The sequence below is a fragment of the Bombina bombina genome, chromosome 1 (assembly GCF_027579735.1).
Source record: "Bombina bombina isolate aBomBom1 chromosome 1, aBomBom1.pri, whole genome shotgun sequence".
In the NCBI taxonomy this organism is placed as follows: domain Eukaryota; kingdom Metazoa; phylum Chordata; class Amphibia; order Anura; family Bombinatoridae; genus Bombina; species Bombina bombina.
Genome location: NC_069499.1, coordinates 339,688,223 through 339,696,687, shown reverse-complemented (window position 1 = coordinate 339,696,687; position 8,465 = coordinate 339,688,223).

Genomic DNA, 8,465 nt, shown 5'->3' with positions numbered 1-8,465 from the left:
CAAAGTAATCAGCTCTTTTACCTGTAAAAAAAATTACAAATCCCCCCCCAACATTAAAACCCACCACCCACACAACCAACCCCTTGAAGGTCACCTTACCGGGAGAAGTCTTCATCCAACCGGGCCGAAGTCCTCAACGAAGCCGGGAGAAGTCTTCATTCAAGCCGGGCGAAGTGGTCCTCCAGATGGGCAGAAGTCTTCATCCAGACGGCATCTTCTATCTTCATCCATCCGGCGCAGAGCAGGTCCATCCTAAAGACATCCGACGCGGAGCATCCTCTTCATCCAACGGCTCTTCTGGAATGAAGGTTCCTTTAAATGACGTCATCCAAGATAGCATCCCTTCAATTCCGATTGGCTGATAGAATTCTATCAGCCAATCGGAATTAAGGTAGAAAAAATCCTATTGGCTGATGCAATCAGCCAATAGGATTGAAGTTCAATCCTATTGGCTGATCCAATCAGCCAATAGGATTGAGCTGGCATTCTATTGACTATTCCAATCACCACTAGAATGCCAGCTCAATCCTATTGGCTGATTGCATCAGCCAATAGGATTTTTTCTACCTTAATTCCGATTGGCTGATAGAATTCTATCAACCAATCGAAATTGAAGGGATGCCATCTTGGATGACGTCATTTAAAGGAACCTTCATTCCAGAAGAGTCATCAGATGAAGAGGATGCTCCGCGTCGGATGTCTTGAAGATGGACCCAATCCGCGCCGGATGGATGAAGATAGAAGATGCAGTCTGGATGAAGACTTCTGCCCGTCTGGAGGACCACTTCGCCTGGCTTGGATGAAGACTTCTCCCGGCTTTGTTGAGGACTTCGGCCCGGTTGGATGAAGACTTCTCCCGGTAAGGTAATCTTCAAGGAGTTAGTGTTAGGTTTTTTTAAAGGGGGTATTGGGTGGGTTTTAGAGTAGGGTTGGTTGTGTGGGTGGTGGGTTTTAATGTTGGGGGGGATTTGTATTTTTTTTACAGGTAAAAGAGCTGATTACTTTGGGGCAATGCCCCGCAAAAGGCCCTTTTAAGGGCTATTTGTAATTTAGTGTAGGGTAGGGCTTTTTTATTTTGGGGGGGCTTTTTTATTTTGTTAGGGGGATTAGATTAGGTGTAATTAGTTTAAAAATCTTGTAATTTGTTTATTATTTTCTGTAATTTAGTGTGTTTTTTTTTGTACTTTAGCTAATTTAATTTAATTTATTTAATTGTATTTCATTTAGGGAATTAATTTAATTATAGTGTAGTGTTAGGTGTAATTGTAACTTAGGTTAGGTTTTATTTTACAGGTACTTTTGTATTTATTTTAGCTAGGTAATTATTAAATAGTTAATAACTATTTAATAACTATTCTACCTAGTTAAAATAAATACAAAGTTGCCTGTAAAATAAAAATAAACCCTAAGCTAGCTACAATGTAACTATTAGTTATATTGTAGCTATCTTAGGGTTTATTTTACAGGTAAGTATTTCGTTTTAAATAGGAATAATTTAGTTAATGATAGTAATTTTTATTTAGATTTATTTTAATTATATTTAAGTTAGGGAGTGTTAGGGTTAGACTTAGATTTAGGGGTTAATAACTTTAGTATAGTGGCGGCGACGTTGGGGGCGGCAGATTAGGGGTTAATAAATGTAGGTAGGTGTCGGCGATGTTAGGGACGGCAGATTAGGGGTTAATAATATTTAACTAATGTTTGCGAGGCGGGAGTGTGGCGGTTTAGGCGTTAATATATTTATTATAGTGGCGGCGATGTCCGATTCGGCAGATTTGGGGTTAAAAAATTATTTTAGTGTTTGCAATGTGGGAGAGCCTCGGTTTAGGGGTTAATAGGTAGTTTATGGGTGTTAGTGTACTTTTTAGCACTTTAGTTGAGTTTTATGCTACGGCGTTGTAGTGTAAAACTCTAAACTACTGACTTTAATATGCGGTACTGGAGAGTGTGTACCGCTCACTTTTTGGCAGACTCGTAATACCGGCGCTACGTAAGTGGATTTGCGGTATTTCCAAGTCTGGCCAAAAAAGTGAGCGGTGAGCCTGTACCTGCAAGACTCATAATACCAGCGGGCATTAAAAAGCAGTGTTAGGACCTCTTAATGCTGCTTTTTAAATGCACAACTCGTAATCTAGCCGATTGGCTTTAGCCCACAGATAACAAGACTAGCCATGGTCATAATGTTAGAATAAAATGAATTGTTTTGCAGATGTTGTCTTATAAATCCACTTAAAAAAAAATATGTAGGGGGCGTGTCCAAGCATCCAACATGTCTGGCAGCAAATTATAGAGCTCTGTTCTCCTACTCAGATAATCTACAGTTTATCAGAAGATACACACTTCATCTGCTCTTTTAGAACACAATTTACTACTTAGAAGCCAAAGATGAATCGACTGATACCACTTTCACTTTGAACGAAGCCCCAGCTTAGAACATTTGAGAGCTGGGAAGGTGACCATATCAGACTCTTTCTAACCCCCCACCCGGTTTATCCAAGTGAACGACTGTTAGCACCAGTATACTATTCAGCTCATCCCATAGAAGCTGAAGCTGCATTAAATAATTACTGCTCTGCATATTTCACAGTGTGTACTTCTCATTACTCCTTACTCATTTCGAGTGCTGCACCAGAACAAAGGAACATCGCACCCACATAACAAAATGGAGGCCGCAATCATTTCAATGCTGCAGGGTCTGGAGGCTAAGCTGAACACACACTCTTGCAAGCTCCAAGGCACTCTCTCAGAAGAGTGGGGTTCCTTGAGAGAAGTTTGCAACTCCATGTATCAATAATCAACCTCTACAACAGAGCGCAGAGTGCCATACCTTGTACACTCCCCAAACCATATATCACATAAGACCTCCATTAAGTTATTTTAAATATTTTAACTATTATGCTTTGTTGTGTTGCTTACTCTTTATTATTATTATCAGGATTACATTTCCTTAACTCTTATGTGACATTGGACCTGTATTTTTTTTACAGGTAAAAGAGCTGATTACTTTGGGGCAATGCCCCGCAAAAGGCCCTTTTAAGGGCTATCTGTAATTTAGTGTAGGGTAGGGCTTTTTTTATTTTGGGGGGGCTTTTTTATTTTGTTAGGGGGATTAGATTAGGTGTAATTTGTTTAAAAATCTTGTAATTTGTTTATTATTTTCTGTAATTTAGTGTGTTTTTTTTTGTACTTTAGCTAATTTAATTTAATTTATTTAATTGTATTTCATTTAGGGAATTAATTTAATTATAGTGTAGTGTTAGGTGTAATTGTAACTTAGGTTAGGTTTTATTTTACAGGTACTTTTGTATTTATTTTAGCTAGGTAATTATTAAATAGTTAATAACTATTTAATAACTATTCTACCTAGTTAAAATAAATACAAAGTTGCCTGTAAAATAAAAATAAACCCTAAGCTAGCTACAATGTAACTATTAGTTATATTGTAGCTATCTTAGGGTTTATTTTACAGGTAAGTATTTCGTTTTAAATAGGAATAATTTAGTTAATGATAGTAATTTTTATTTAGATTTATTTTAATTATATTTAAGTTAGGGAGTGTTAGGGTTAGACTTAGATTTAGGGGTTAATAACTTTAGTATAGTGGCGGCGACGTTGGGGGCGGCAGATTAGGGGTTAATAAATGTAGGTAGGTGTCGGCGATGTTAGGGACGGCAGATTAGGGGTTAATAATATTTAACTAATGTTTGCGAGGCGGGAGTGTGGCGGTTTAGGCGTTAATATATTTATTATAGTGGCGGCGATGTCCGATTCGGCAGATTTGGGGTTAAAAAATTATTTTAGTGTTTGCAATGTGGGAGAGCCTCGGTTTAGGGGTTAATAGGTAGTTTATGGGTGTTAGTGTACTTTTTAGCACTTTAGTTGAGTTTTATGCTACGGCGTTGTAGTGTAAAACTCTAAACTACTGACTTTAATATGCGGTACTGGAGAGTGTGTACCGCTCACTTTTTGGCAGACTCGTAATACCGGCGCTACGTAAGTGGATTTGCGGTATTTCCAAGTCTGGCCAAAAAAGTGAGCGGTGAGCCTGTACCTGCAAGACTCATAATACCAGCGGGCATTAAAAAGCAGTGTTAGGACCTCTTAATGCTGCTTTTTAAATGCACAACTCGTAATCTAGCCGATTGGCTTTAGCCCACAGATAACAAGACTAGCCATGGTCATAATGTTAGAATAAAATGAATTGTTTTGCAGATGTTGTCTTATAAATCCACTTAAAAAAAAATATGTAGGGGGCGTGTCCAAGCATCCAACTTGTCTGGCAGCAAATTATAGAGCTCTGTTCTCCTACTCAGATAATCTACAGTTTATCAGAAGATACACACTTCATCTGCTCTTTTAGAACACAATTTACTACTTAGAAGCCAAAGATGAATCGACTGATACCACTTTCACTTTGAACGAAGCCCCAGCTTAGAACATTTGAGAGCTGGGAAGGTGACCATATCAGACTCTTTCTAACCCCCCACCCGGTTTATCCAAGTGAACGACTGTTAGCACCAGTATACTATTCAGCTCATCCCATAGAAGCTGAAGCTGCATTAAATAATTACTGCTCTGCATATTTCACAGTGTGTACTTCTCATTACTCCTTACTCATTTCGAGTGCTGCACCAGAACAAAGGAACATCGCACCCACATAACAAAATGGAGGCCGCAATCATTTCAATGCTGCAGGGTCTGGAGGCTAAGCTGAACACACACTCTTGCAAGCTCCAAGGCACTCTCTCAGAAGAGTGGGGTTCCTTGAGAGAAGTTTGCAACTCCATGTATCAATAATCAATCTCTACAACAGAGCGCAGAGTGCCATACCTTGTACACTCCCCAAACCATATATCACATAAGACCTCCATTAAGTTATTTTAAATATTTTAACTATTATGCTTTGTTGTGTTGCTTACTCTTTATTATTATTATCAGGATTACATTTCCTTAACTCTTATGTGACAATGGACCTGATAAGGTTCCTGGTATGGCTAACTTGCTCAACCAATATTTCCTATATCAAAGAGTTCATAAGTGACCAGCTAATGAGCCACTCATGAAAAATAAACATATTTAAAAAATGGAGGTTTCTGTAGCTCACAATTTTTTCTTTCTAACATTTTATTTTCAAGGTATATCATTGTATTGTATGCCATGGATATTTTGACTGTTAAGCTAAAGATTTTATTTTATGTGTTATTTCTGCGCATAACCTCAATAAAAGATTATAGAAAAAAAAGGAAAATATGTAGCAGAGTTAGCCTTGATAAGTCAATAGGGTTTTTAGGTGCATTAGAAATTGCTTCATTTTCATTGCTTAATTACATGAAAATGCGGCATAATAAAAAATAAAATATATTGCAAGGTTGTTTAATTTGGCCTAACTAAGGGCAAGATTACAAGTGGAGTGCTAAATTTTTATTTTTTTATTTTTTTTTCAAACCAAGCTTTATTGATCAAATATAAATAACATTAACAATAAATGAAGTTACATCTGGCAATAGATTCTCCTGTTTTGTGTAAGTTGGTTAGACTTAGTTACATCAAAGTCCATGTCTGTTCATTGCCAGCATGTCTCCAAAGAGCTTGAAATTTTAAAAGTCATTTTTTCTTTTCAATAAAAGTGCAATACAACGATAAGATTAATTCCTGGTTCCTCATAGTCCTTTGATGTTATAATCTTATTTAACTTATCTTTCAAAGAAAAAGTTGTGCAGCCATAGGAAAGCGAGGAAAGAAACTAGAGAAGGGGTAAAGAAGGGGAGAAAAGAAGGGGGAGGAAGAGAAGGGGGAGGGAGAAAAAAAAAAAAAATTGGTCAAGCAATCAGTAATTGCTTATGGCAGGGTTTAGACTCATAGAGCCTTGTACTTGGGTGTTGTGAATCTCCTCAGTTAGATCGGAGTACCTTTCCACTGTGCTTGCATCATTTCATAGGTCTCCATTTGGTTTGTTTTAAGGTAATGTAATTTTTCTAGGGCAAGCAAATCAGTCACCGAGGTGCGCCACTCCGAAATCGTGGGGATGTCGGCTGATTTCCATTTTCTGGGTATCAGTCGTTTTGCTCCTGTAAGCATTATTAGTAAGAGGAATTGGATATGTGTGCTCTTGATCTTAAGGAGCTTTAAGAAAAGGAGAGCCTCCGGCGAGGCTGGAACCCCCATTTGCAAGATATCAGACATTTGCCTGAATATGGCCGCCCAGAAACCGTTCAGGTCCGGGCAGGACCACCATATATGTAGAGGTGTCCCCACCCCACCGCAGCCCCTCCAACACAAGGGGCTAGTCGTTGGGTATAGACAATGCAATTTGTTTGGCGTGAGATACCATCTGCACTGAAGTTTCAGATGGATCTCCTGTACATTAGCTGAGATAGAAGAGCGTTTAACCAGTCGGAATGCTTTGTGCCATTCCTCATGTTCGTAGTCTTTGTTAAGTTCTTTGTGCCAGGTCAGTATGTATGTGGGGAGAGGGAGGTCTGGGGGGACTGTGAGTAGCTTGTAAATAAGGGAAATCAGTCGTTTTTGAGGGGCACTGGAAATGCAGAGTCGTTCAAAGGGGGTTGGGTCTCTTGCTAGCTGTTCTTTATGTTTGTGGTGTGAGACATAATGCAGGAGTTGGTTATATCTCAGCCAGGAAGAGAAGATGTGGTTGTTTATCTCCGACATTTGGTGCTGCGATTTAAGCTTCCCGTTCTCTATCATGTTAAATAAGCATCCCTCTCTAAGGGGGTATGACAAGCATTGTCTTTTCCCTAGCGTATAGTATGGTAGGAGTGGATTTTCGAATATCGGGAGTAGGGGAGAAAACTTTGAAGTGATGTGTACGCTAGTAGAGACTATCTTGTCCCATTCCGCAAGGATCTCTTTTAGGATAGGATACTTGTGCAATATTTTGGGGCGGTGTGTTGCTGGTGTCCACGCCAGTGTGCCTACATTGTTGAGTCCTAAGATCTTACTGTCTATTTTAACCCAAGTTTTGTTATCTTCGTTTTTGGACCATTCTACTATGTGTTGTAGTATGATAGCTCTGTTGTATGCCTTCAAATCAGGGAAACCCAACCCCCCTCTATCCCTGGGGAGATACATGGTCTTTCGTGGTATACGGGGTTTCACACCCGTCCACACAAATTGCTCCAGTGCGCCTTGCAGGTGAGCTAGGTAGTCTCCCGGCAGTGGTGTAATCACTGCCTGCATGATATACAAGATCCGTGGCAGGATATTCATCTTAATGATTCCTATTTTGCCAAGCCAGGGTAACGGTTTGTTCTTCCATGATGAAAGATCTCTAACTATCTCTTCTTTTAATTTTAGATAGTTGACCTTAAACAGATCTTGGTATTTGTATGGGATATGTATGCCTAGGTAGCGCAGGCTTGTTGTAGAGATCGGGACCCTGTATTTCGTTCGGAGCATGTCCACCTGCTCCATCGGAGCGGTGATATTCAATAGTTCAGATTTTCCCAAATTGAGGTGAAAGTTTGAGACTGTGCCATATAAGTCCAGCTCCCTAAGGAGTTCTGGAACTGAGGTGTCTATGCTCGTGAGGGTATATAGAACGTCGTCGGCATAAAGTGCCTGCTTGTGCTCTATATCGCCCACCTTAATGCCCTTGATCTTGTCGTTGTGCCTAATTTTATGTGCCAGGGCCTCTATGGATAAGGCAAAGAGAAGCGGAGACAAGGGGCACCCCTGCCTCGTTCCGTTTGTTATATAGAATGAGTTTGATAGTGAACCGTTTACCCTCACGCGAGCGCAAGGGGAGGAGTACAGGGCAAACACCATGTTCAGGAAAGGCTCCCCAAAATTAATTGATTCCATCACCCGAAGCAGAAAAGGCCAGCCGACCCGGTCGAAGGCCTTCTCCGCGTCGGTGGAGAAGAGGGCCATGGGCACACCCTCGACTCTTGCAAAGTTGACCAGTTGCAGTACCTTGGTGGTATTATCACGCGCCTCTCTGCCCGGTATAAATCCGACCTGGTCTGGGGAAACTAGATTTGGGAGATAGTTATTTAATCGATTTGCTAGGATTTTGGCCAATATCTTTACATCAGTATTTAGTAGGGAAATGGGCCTAAAATTTGCTGGGGTGGTGGGTTCCTTGCCTGGCTTGGGGATAATCGTGATATGTGCCTCCAACATAGCTTCCGACAGCTTAGGGTCATCTCTCAGATCATTAAATAGTTGTAATATGTGTGGGGCTAACACCGGGAGAAATTTCTTGTAATACCTAGGAGTGAGGCCGCCTGGGCCTGGGCATTTCCCCTTAGGGAGGTCTTTAATAGCCTTAGACAGCTCGTCCAGTGTTATTTGGGCATTTAATTTGTTCGCTTCAGGGTCAGGCAATCGGGGCAAATGTAAGTCAGATAGATATTCCCCTATTTGGTTCTCAGTTTGGGTATGCAGTTCTTCAGTTGTATGCACAGTGTTTGCTGCCTTTGTCAGGTTATATAGTTTGCTATAAT